Below are 12963 nucleotides of genomic sequence, written 5' to 3' on the forward strand. Positions count from 1 at the left end.
CTTGAAACCTGACCACTAGAAAGAGAATATGTTTTTATTTAGCATTAATTACTTTCATACATTACATTTAAGCCAATGTTTCATAAACCTTATAAAACATGTTTTTATATGGTAAATTTGACGTATTTTACAAATTCATTTTTTAATTGCTTATAAAATACTCAATTCTCATGTTAGTATCTTGAAACTTGACCACTAGAAAGAGAATATGTTTCTTATTTAGCATTAATTACTTTCATACATTTCATTTAATCCAATTTTCATAAACTCTATAAAACATGTTTTTATATGAAATTTGGCGTATATTTTAAAATTCATTTTTAATTGCTTATAAAATACTCAATTCTCATGTTAGTATCTTGAAACCTTCACCACTAGAAAGAGAATATGTTTCTTATTTAGCATTAATTACTTTCATACATTTCATTAAGCCAATGTTTCATAAACTCTATAAAACTTGTTTTATATGATAATTTTGGAGTATATTAAAAATTCATTTTTTTAATTGCTTATAAAATACTCAATTCTCATGTTAGTACCTTGAAACCTTCACCACTAGAAAGAGAATATGTTTCTTATTTAGCATTAATTACTTTCATTACAACATTTAAGCCAATGTTTCATAAACTCTATAAAACTTGTTTTTATATGATAATTTTGGAGTATATTAAAAATTCAAATTTTTTTGGCTTATGAAACACTGAATTCTCAATTAATTGACATGAAACCAACACCATTAAATTATGTAAATGATTCTTATTTCTTTATTAACTTCCATGTAATTCATTGATGCTGATACTTCATAAACACTATAAACATGCTTTAAATGACAATTTTGACTCGTGTTATAAATTCATATTTTAAATTGCTTATGAAACACTCATTTCTCAATTAATTCCCACCAATCTTACAAATTTAACTGACTACATTTTTTCAGATTGCAGTGCAGCAGTTCACCCAAGGCTTGCTGAGACAGAAATTTGCATTCATACCACTTTGGGAAAGTATCAACATCTTATTTTGAAAATAAACTAGAAGATACTGATAATAATATTGGATTTATGCAATGTGTGTGTAATGGTTATTGAATATAATTGATAATAAATTAATAGTTGTGAAACAATTGTTATTTGTTATATATATGAATAAAAGATTAGTAAACACTTTTAGCTTGTAATTTTTATTCTCTTATTTACCTATGCTATAAAAATCTTTTATTTCGACTATAATAAATGATAATTTTGATAAAAATTACAAATTCACATTTTCAACTGTTTATAGAAGAATTAATCATTAAGTCAATATTAACACCAACAGAGGGCGGGAGGTTCCCCATACCATGGTCGACGGCTGGACCTGCCACAGGAAGAATCTAGTTGGTGTGTGCCGTTCACCGTTCCACTGCTCTCCTGAGTGGGGCGGTATATTTATTAGGCTTTTGACCGAATGTCTTGTACACTTACGAAAGAATATTTATAATATCAACGAAATGTTCATATTTTACGCCCGAAGTTAACACAAGTCAGTGTCCTGATCCTCGACCATGCATTAAGAAAATGATTTAAATTTATCATTGAAAAATTATCATCAAATTCATATGGAAAAGGGGTATTTTTCAGTTATTGTACAAGTGTATTCTTTCTTAATAGTACAAAACATTCTGTTAATTTGTACAATCTTTTATGGCTTATCATAATTATTATTTGTTATCATCTGTTTATGCTTAAATTTCGTATCTTTTTACAGTTTTACATTCGTACTTGTGTTAAAGTTTCAACTGTAAATAGTTTTCAATTATTTTGTATTAAAAATGAAGGTTGTCTGTTAGTTTTTGTTTTGATTGTTTCAATTTCTAAATTATCCAGTGTTGTCCACGCACTAGTTGTTATAGAATTATTTTCGTTCTCCTTATGGTGTGTAGTAGTGACAATTGGATTAAGTAAATGATTCTTTTTAGCATTATTAACTTCCATGTAATTCATTGATGCTGATACTTCATAAACACTATAAACATGCTTTTAAATGACAATTTGACTCGTGTTATAAATTCATATTTTAAACTGCTTATGAAACACTCAATTCTCAATTAATTCTCCACTAATTTACATATTTAACTGACTACATTTTTTTCAGATTGCAGTGCAGCAGTTCAATCAAGGCTTGCTGAGACAGGAATTTGCATTTATACCACTTTGGAAAATATCAACATCTTATTTTGAAAATAAACTAGAAGATACTTATAATAACAATAATGGTCTTTTACAAGGTACGTGTAATAATAACCGCATGTAATTGATAGCAACTTAATATTAGTGAAACAAAAAGTAAATATCATGAAACCAAGACCAATGAATTTGGTAAATGATTCTTATTAAGCATTATTAATTCCATGTATTTCATTGATGCTGATACTTCATAAACACTATAAACATGCTTTTAAATGACAATTTTGACTCGTGTTATAAATTCATATTTTAAACTGCTTATGAAACACTCAATTCTCAATTAATTCTCCACTAATTTTACATATTTAACTGACTACATTTTTTCAGATTGCAGTGCAGCAGTTCAATCAAGGCTTGCTGAGACAGGAATTTGCATTTATACCACTTTGGAAAATATCAACATCTTATTTTGAAAATAAACTAGAAGATACTTATAATAACAATAATGGTCTTTTACAAGGTACGTGTAATAATAACCGCATGTAATTGATAGCAACTTAATATTAGTGAAACAAAAAGTAAATATCATGAAACCAAGACCAATGAATTTGGTAAATGATTCTTATTAAGCATTATTAATTCCATGTATTTCATTGATGCTGATACTTCATAAACACTATAAACATGCTTTTAAATGACAATTTTGACTCGTGTTATAAATTCATATTTTAAACTGCTTATGAAACACTCAATTCTCAATTAATTCTCCACTAATTTTACATATTTAACTGACTACATTTTTTTCAGATTGCAGTGCAGCAGTTCATTCAAGGCTTGCTGAGACAGGAATTTGCATTCATACCACTTTGGGAAAGTATCAACATCTTATTTTGAAAATAAACTAGAAGATACTTATAATAACAATAATGGTCTTTTACAAGGTACGTGTAATAATAACCGCATGTAATTGATAGCAACTTAATATTAGTGAAACAAAAAGTAAATATCATGAAACCAAGACCAATGAATTTGGTAAATGATTCTTATTAAGCATTATTAATTCCATGTATTTCATTGATGCTGATACTTCATAAACACTATAAACATGCTTTTAAATGACAATTTTGACTCGTGTTATAAATTCATATTTTAAACTGCTTATGAAACACTCAATTCTCAATTAATTCTCCACTAATTTTACATATTTAACTGACTACATTTTTTTCAGATTGCAGTGCAGCAGTTCATTCAAGGCTTGCTGAGACAGGAATTTGCATTCATACCACTTTGGGAAAGTATCAACATCTTATTTTGAAAATAAACTAGAAGATATTGATAATAATATTGGATTTATGCAATGTGTGTGTAATGGTTATTGAATATAACTGATAGCAAATTAATACTAGTGAAACAAAAAATTAGTATCATGAAACCAAGACCAATGAATTAAGTAAATGATTCTTATTTAGCATTATAAACTTGCATGTATTTTGTTGATGCTGATACTTCATAAACACTATAAAACATGTTTTTATATGGTAAATTTGACGTATTTTACAAATTCATTTTTTTAATTGCTTATAAAACACTCAATTCTCATGTTAGTACCTTGAAACCTTCACCACTAGAAAGAGAATATGTTTCTTATTTAGCATTAATTACTTTCATACATTACATTTAAGCCAATGTTTCATAAACTCTATAAAACTTGTTTTTATATGATAATTTTGGAGTATATTAAAAATTAATTTTTTTAATTGCTTATAAAATACTCAATTCTCTTGTTAGTACCTTGAAACCTGCACCACTAGAAAGAGAATATGTTTCTTATTTAGCATTAATTACTTTCATACATTACATTTAAGCCAATGTTTCATAAACCTTATAAAACATATTTTTATATGGTAAATTTGACGTATTTTACAAATTCATTTTTTTAATTGCTTATAAAATACTCAATTCTCATGTTAGTATCTTGAAACCTTGACCACTAGAAAGAGAATATGTTTCTTATTTAGCATTAATTACTTTCATACATTTCATTTAATCCAATACTTCATAAACACTATAAAACATGTTTTTATATGGTAAATTTGGCGTATTTTACATATTCATTTTTTTAATTGCTTATAAAATACTCAATTCTCATGTTAGTATCTTGAAACCTTCACCACTAGAAAGAGAATTTGTTTCTTATTTAGGATTAATAACTATTATACATTTCATTAATGCCAATGTTTCATAAACTCTATAAAACTTGTTTTTATATGATAATTTTGGAGTATATTAAAAATTCATTTTTTTAATTGCTTATAAAACACTCAATTCTCATGTTAGTACCTTGAAACCTTCACCACTAGAAAGAGAATATGTTTCTTATTTAGCATTAATTACTTTCATACATTACATTTAAGCCAATGTTTCATAAACTCTATAAAACTTGTTTTTATATGATAATTTTGGAGTATATTAAAAATTAATTTTTTTAATTGCTTATAAAATACTCAATTCTCTTGTTAGTACCTTGAAACCTGCACCACTAGAAAGAGAATATGTTTCTTATTTAGCATTAATTACTTTCATACATTACATTTAAGCCAATGTTTCATAAACTCTATAAAACTTGTTTTTATATGATAATTTTGGAGTATATTAAAAATTCAAATTTTTTATGGCTTATGAAACACTGAATTCTCAATTAATTGACATGAAACCAACACCATTAAATTATGTAAATGATTCTTATTTAACTTTATTAACTTCCATGTAATTCATTGATGCTGATACTTCATAAACACTATAAACATGCTTTTAAATGACAATTTTGACTCGTGTTATAAATTCATATTTTAAATTGCTTATGAAACACTCATTTCTCAATTAATTCTCCACCAATCTTACAAATTTAACTGACTACATTTTTTCAGATTGCAGTGCAGCAGTTCACCCAAGGCTTGCTGAGACAGAAATTTGCATTCATACCACTTTGGGAAAGTATCAACATCTTATTTTGAAAATAAACTAGAAGATACTGATAATAATATTGGATTTATGCAATGTGTGTGTAATGGTTATTGAATATAATTGATAATAAATTAATAGTTGTGAAACAATTGTTATTTGTTATATATATGAATAAAAGATTAGTAAACACTTTTAGCTTGTAATTTTTATTCTTCTTATTTACCTATGCTATAAAAATCTTTTATTTCGACTATACATAAATGATAATTTTGATAAAAATTACAAATTCACATTTTCAACTGTTTATAGAAGAATTAATCATTAAGTCAATATTAACACCAACAGAGGGCGGGAGGTTCCCCATACCATGGTCGACGGCTGACCTGCCACAGGAAGAATCTAGTTGGTTGTGTGCCGTTCACCGTTCCACTGCTCTCCTGAGTGGGGCGGTATATTTATTAGGCTTTTGACCGAATGTCTTGTACACTTACGAAAGAATATTTATAATATCAACGAAATGTTCATATTTTACGCCCGAAGTTAACACAAGTCAGTGTCCTGATCCTCGACCAATGCATTAAGAAAATGATTTAAATTTATCATTGAAAAATTATCATCAAATTCATATGGAAAAGGGGTATTTTTCAGTTATTGTACAAGTGTATTCTTTCTTTAATAGTACAAAACATTCTGTTAATTTGTACAATCTTTTATGGCTTATCATAATTATTATTTGTTATCATCTGTTTATGCTTAAATTTCGTATCTTTTTACAGTTTTACATTCGTACTTGTGTTAAAGTTTCAACTGTAAATAGTTTTCAATTATTTTGTATTAAAAATGAAGGTTGTCTGTTAGTTTTTGTTTTGATTGTTTCAATTTCTAAATTATCCAGTGTTGTCCACGCACTAGTTGTTATAGAATTATTTTCGTTCTCCTTATGGTGTGTAGTAGTGACAATTGGATTAAGTAAATGATTCTTTTTTAGCATTATTAACTTCCATGTAATTCATTGATGCTGATACTTCATAAACACTATAAACATGCTTTTAAATGACAATTTTGACTCGTGTTATAAATTCATATTTTAAACTGCTTATGAAACACTCAATTCTCAATTAATTCTCCACTAATTTTACATATTTAACTGACTACATTTTTTTCAGATTGCAGTGCAGCAGTTCAATCAAGGCTTGCTGAGACAGGAATTTGCATTTATACCACTTTGGAAAATATCAACATCTTATTTTGAAAATAAACTAGAAGATACTTATAATAACAATAATGGTCTTTTACAAGGTACGTGTAATAATAACCGCATGTAATTGATAGCAACTTAATATTAGTGAAACAAAAAGTAAATATCATGAAACCAAGACCAATGAATTTGGTAAATGATTCTTATTAAGCATTATTAATTCCATGTATTTCATTGATGCTGATACTTCATAAACACTATAAACATGCTTTTAAATGACAATTTTGACTCGTGTTATAAATTCATATTTTAAACTGCTTATGAAACACTCAATTCTCAATTAATTCTCCACTAATTTTACATATTTAACTGACTACATTTTTTTCAGATTGCAGTGCAGCAGTTCATTCAAGGCTTGCTGAGACAGGAATTTGCATTCATACCACTTTGGGAAAGTATCAACATCTTATTTTGAAAATAAACTAGAAGATACTTATAATAACAATAATGGTCTTTTACAAGGTACGTGTAATAATAACCGCATGTAATTGATAGCAACTTAATATTAGTGAAACAAAAAGTAAATATCATGAAACCAAGACCAATGAATTTGGTAAATGATTCTTATTAAGCATTATTAATTCCATGTATTTCATTGATGCTGATACTTCATAAACACTATAAACATGCTTTTAAATGACAATTTTGACTCGTGTTATAAATTCATATTTTAAACTGCTTATGAAACACTCAATTCTCAATTAATTCTCCACTAATTTTACATATTTAACTGACTACATTTTTTTCAGATTGCAGTGCAGCAGTTCATTCAAGGCTTGCTGAGACAGGAATTTGCATTCATACCACTTTGGGAAAGTATCAACATCTTATTTTGAAAATAAACTAGAAGATATTGATAATAATATTGGATTTATGCAATGTGTGTGTAATGGTTATTGAATATAACTGATAGCAAATTAATACTAGTGAAACAAAAAATTAGTATCATGAAACCAAGACCAATGAATTAAGTAAATGATTCTTATTTAGCATTATAAACTTGCATGTATTTTTGTTGATGCTGATACTTCATAAACACTATAAAACATGTTTTTATATGGTAAATTTGACGTATTTTACAAATTCATTTTTTAATTGCTTATAAAACACTCAATTCTCATGTTAGTACCTTGAAACCTTCACCACTAGAAAGAGAATATGTTTCTTATTTAGCATTAATTACTTTCATACATTACATTTAAGCCAATGTTTCATAAACTCTATAAAACTTGTTTTTATATGATAATTTTGGAGTATATTAAAAATTAATTTTTTTAATTGCTTATAAAATACTCAATTCTCTTGTTAGTACCTTGAAACCTGCACCACTAGAAAGAGAATATGTTTCTTATTTAGCATTAATTACTTTCATACATTACATTTAAGCCAATGTTTCATAAACCTTATAAAACATATTTTTATATGGTAAATTTGACGTATTTTACAAATTCATTTTTTTAATTGCTTATAAAATACTCAATTCTCATGTTAGTATCTTGAAACCTTGACCACTAGAAAGAGAATATGTTTCTTATTTAGCATTAATTACTTTCATACATTTCATTTAATCCAATACTTCATAAACACTATAAAACATGTTTTTATATGGTAAATTTGGCGTATTTTACATATTCATTTTTTTAATTGCTTATAAAATACTCAATTCTCATGTTAGTATCTTGAAACCTTCACCACTAGAAAGAGAATTTGTTTCTTATTTAGGATTAATAACTATTATACATTTCATTAATGCCAATGTTTCATAAACTCTATAAAACTTGTTTTTATATGATAATTTTGGAGTATATTAAAAATTCATTTTTTTAATTGCTTATAAAACACTCAATTCTCATGTTAGTACCTTGAAACCTTCACCACTAGAAAGAGAATATGTTTCTTATTTAGCATTAATTACTTTCATACATTACATTTAAGCCAATGTTTCATAAACTCTATAAAACTTGTTTTTATATGATAATTTTGGAGTATATTAAAAATTAATTTTTTTAATTGCTTATAAAATACTCAATTCTCTTGTTAGTACCTTGAAACCTGCACCACTAGAAAGAGAATATGTTTCTTATTTAGCATTAATTACTTTCATACATTACATTTAAGCCAATGTTTCATAAACTCTATAAAACTTGTTTTTATATGATAATTTTGGAGTATATTAAAAATTCAAATTTTTTATGGCTTATGAAACACTGAATTCTCAATTAATTGACATGAAACCAACACCATTAAATTATGTAAATGATTCTTATTTAACTTTATTAACTTCCATGTAATTCATTGATGCTGATACTTCATAAACACTATAAACATGCTTTTAAATGACAATTTTGACTCGTGTTATAAATTCATATTTTAAATTGCTTATGAAACACTCATTTCTCAATTAATTCTCCACCAATCTTACAAATTTAACTGACTACATTTTTTCAGATTGCAGTGCAGCAGTTCACCCAAGGCTTGCTGAGACAGAAATTTGCATTCATACCACTTTGGGAAAGTATCAACATCTTATTTTGAAAATAAACTAGAAGATACTGATAATAATATTGGATTTATGCAATGTGTGTGTAATGGTTATTGAATATAATTGATAATAAATTAATAGTTGTGAAACAATTGTTATTTGTTATATATATGAATAAAAGATTAGTAAACACTTTTAGCTTGTAATTTTTATTCTTCTTATTTACCTATGCTATAAAAATCTTTTATTTCGACTATACATAAATGATAATTTTGATAAAAATTACAAATTCACATTTTCAACTGTTTATAGAAGAATTAATCATTAAGTCAATATTAACACCAACAGAGGGCGGGAGGTTCCCCATACCATGGTCGACGGCTGACCTGCCACAGGAAGAATCTAGTTGGTTGTGTGCCGTTCACCGTTCCACTGCTCTCCTGAGTGGGGCGGTATATTTATTAGGCTTTTGACCGAATGTCTTGTACACTTACGAAAGAATATTTATAATATCAACGAAATGTTCATATTTTACGCCCGAAGTTAACACAAGTCAGTGTCCTGATCCTCGACCAATGCATTAAGAAAATGATTTAAATTTATCATTGAAAAATTATCATCAAATTCATATGGAAAAGGGGTATTTTTCAGTTATTGTACAAGTGTATTCTTTCTTTAATAGTACAAAACATTCTGTTAATTTGTACAATCTTTTATGGCTTATCATAATTATTATTTGTTATCATCTGTTTATGCTTAAATTTCGTATCTTTTTACAGTTTTACATTCGTACTTGTGTTAAAGTTTCAACTGTAAATAGTTTTCAATTATTTTGTATTAAAAATGAAGGTTGTCTGTTAGTTTTTGTTTTGATTGTTTCAATTTCTAAATTATCCAGTGTTGTCCACGCACTAGTTGTTATAGAATTATTTTCGTTCTCCTTATGGTGTGTAGTAGTGACAATTGGATTAAGTAAATGATTCTTTTTTAGCATTATTAACTTCCATGTAATTCATTGATGCTGATACTTCATAAACACTATAAACATGCTTTTAAATGACAATTTTGACTCGTGTTATAAATTCATATTTTAAACTGCTTATGAAACACTCAATTCTCAATTAATTCTCCACTAATTTTACATATTTAACTGACTACATTTTTTTCAGATTGCAGTGCAGCAGTTCAATCAAGGCTTGCTGAGACAGGAATTTGCATTTATACCACTTTGGAAAATATCAACATCTTATTTTGAAAATAAACTAGAAGATACTTATAATAACAATAATGGTCTTTTACAAGGTACGTGTAATAATAACCGCATGTAATTGATAGCAACTTAATATTAGTGAAACAAAAAGTAAATATCATGAAACCAAGACCAATGAATTTGGTAAATGATTCTTATTAAGCATTATTAATTCCATGTATTTCATTGATGCTGATACTTCATAAACACTATAAACATGCTTTTAAATGACAATTTTGACTCGTGTTATAAATTCATATTTTAAACTGCTTATGAAACACTCAATTCTCAATTAATTCTCCACTAATTTTACATATTTAACTGACTACATTTTTTTCAGATTGCAGTGCAGCAGTTCATTCAAGGCTTGCTGAGACAGGAATTTGCATTCATACCACTTTGGGAAAGTATCAACATCTTATTTTGAAAATAAACTAGAAGATACTTATAATAACAATAATGGTCTTTTACAAGGTACGTGTAATAATAACCGCATGTAATTGATAGCAACTTAATATTAGTGAAACAAAAAGTAAATATCATGAAACCAAGACCAATGAATTTGGTAAATGATTCTTATTAAGCATTATTAATTCCATGTATTTCATTGATGCTGATACTTCATAAACACTATAAACATGCTTTTAAATGACAATTTTGACTCGTGTTATAAATTCATATTTTAAACTGCTTATGAAACACTCAATTCTCAATTAATTCTCCACTAATTTTACATATTTAACTGACTACATTTTTTTCAGATTGCAGTGCAGCAGTTCATTCAAGGCTTGCTGAGACAGGAATTTGCATTCATACCACTTTGGGAAAGTATCAACATCTTATTTTGAAAATAAACTAGAAGATATTGATAATAATATTGGATTTATGCAATGTGTGTGTAATGGTTATTGAATATAACTGATAGCAAATTAATACTAGTGAAACAAAAAATTAGTATCATGAAACCAAGACCAATGAATTAAGTAAATGATTCTTATTTAGCATTATAAACTTGCATGTATTTTTGTTGATGCTGATACTTCATAAACACTATAAAACATGTTTTTATATGGTAAATTTGACGTATTTTACAAATTCATTTTTTTAATTGCTTATAAAACACTCAATTCTCATGTTAGTACCTTGAAACCTTCACCACTAGAAAGAGAATATGTTTCTTATTTAGCATTAATTACTTTCATACATTACATTTAAGCCAATGTTTCATAAACTCTATAAAACTTGTTTTTATATGATAATTTTGGAGTATATTAAAAATTAATTTTTTTAATTGCTTATAAAATACTCAATTCTCTTGTTAGTACCTTGAAACCTGCACCACTAGAAAGAGAATATGTTTCTTATTTAGCATTAATTACTTTCATACATTACATTTAAGCCAATGTTTCATAAACCTTATAAAACATATTTTTATATGGTAAATTTGACGTATTTTACAAATTCATTTTTTTAATTGCTTATAAAATACTCAATTCTCATGTTAGTATCTTGAAACCTTGACCACTAGAAAGAGAATATGTTTCTTATTTAGCATTAATTACTTTCATACATTTCATTTAATCCAATACTTCATAAACACTATAAAACATGTTTTTATATGGTAAATTTGGCGTATTTTACATATTCATTTTTTTAATTGCTTATAAAATACTCAATTCTCATGTTAGTATCTTGAAACCTTCACCACTAGAAAGAGAATTTGTTTCTTATTTAGGATTAATAACTATTATACATTTCATTAATGCCAATGTTTCATAAACTCTATAAAACTTGTTTTTATATGATAATTTTGGAGTATATTAAAAATTCATTTTTTTAATTGCTTATAAAACACTCAATTCTCATGTTAGTACCTTGAAACCTTCACCACTAGAAAGAGAATATGTTTCTTATTTAGCATTAATTACTTTCATACATTACATTTAAGCCAATGTTTCATAAACTCTATAAAACTTGTTTTTATATGATAATTTTGGAGTATATTAAAAATTAATTTTTTTAATTGCTTATAAAATACTCAATTCTCTTGTTAGTACCTTGAAACCTGCACCACTAGAAAGAGAATATGTTTCTTATTTAGCATTAATTACTTTCATACATTACATTTAAGCCAATGTTTCATAAACTCTATAAAACTTGTTTTTATATGATAATTTTGGAGTATATTAAAAATTCAAATTTTTTATGGCTTATGAAACACTGAATTCTCAATTAATTGACATGAAACCAACACCATTAAATTATGTAAATGATTCTTATTTAACTTTATTAACTTCCATGTAATTCATTGATGCTGATACTTCATAAACACTATAAACATGCTTTTAAATGACAATTTTGACTCGTGTTATAAATTCATATTTTAAATTGCTTATGAAACACTCATTTCTCAATTAATTCTCCACCAATCTTACAAATTTAACTGACTACATTTTTTCAGATTGCAGTGCAGCAGTTCACCCAAGGCTTGCTGAGACAGAAATTTGCATTCATACCACTTTGGGAAAGTATCAACATCTTATTTTGAAAATAAACTAGAAGATACTGATAATAATATTGGATTTATGCAATGTGTGTGTAATGGTTATTGAATATAATTGATAATAAATTAATAGTTGTGAAACAATTGTTATTTGTTATATATATGAATAAAAGATTAGTAAACACTTTTAGCTTGTAATTTTTATTCTTCTTATTTACCTATGCTATAAAAATCTTTTATTTCGACTATACATAAATGATAATTTTGATAAAAATTACAAATTCACATTTTCAACTGTTTATAGAAGAATTAATCATTAAGTCAATATTAACACCAACAGAG

The sequence above is a fragment of the Rhopalosiphum maidis genome, chromosome 3 (assembly GCF_003676215.2).
Source record: "Rhopalosiphum maidis isolate BTI-1 chromosome 3, ASM367621v3, whole genome shotgun sequence".
NCBI classification, from domain to species: domain Eukaryota; kingdom Metazoa; phylum Arthropoda; class Insecta; order Hemiptera; family Aphididae; genus Rhopalosiphum; species Rhopalosiphum maidis.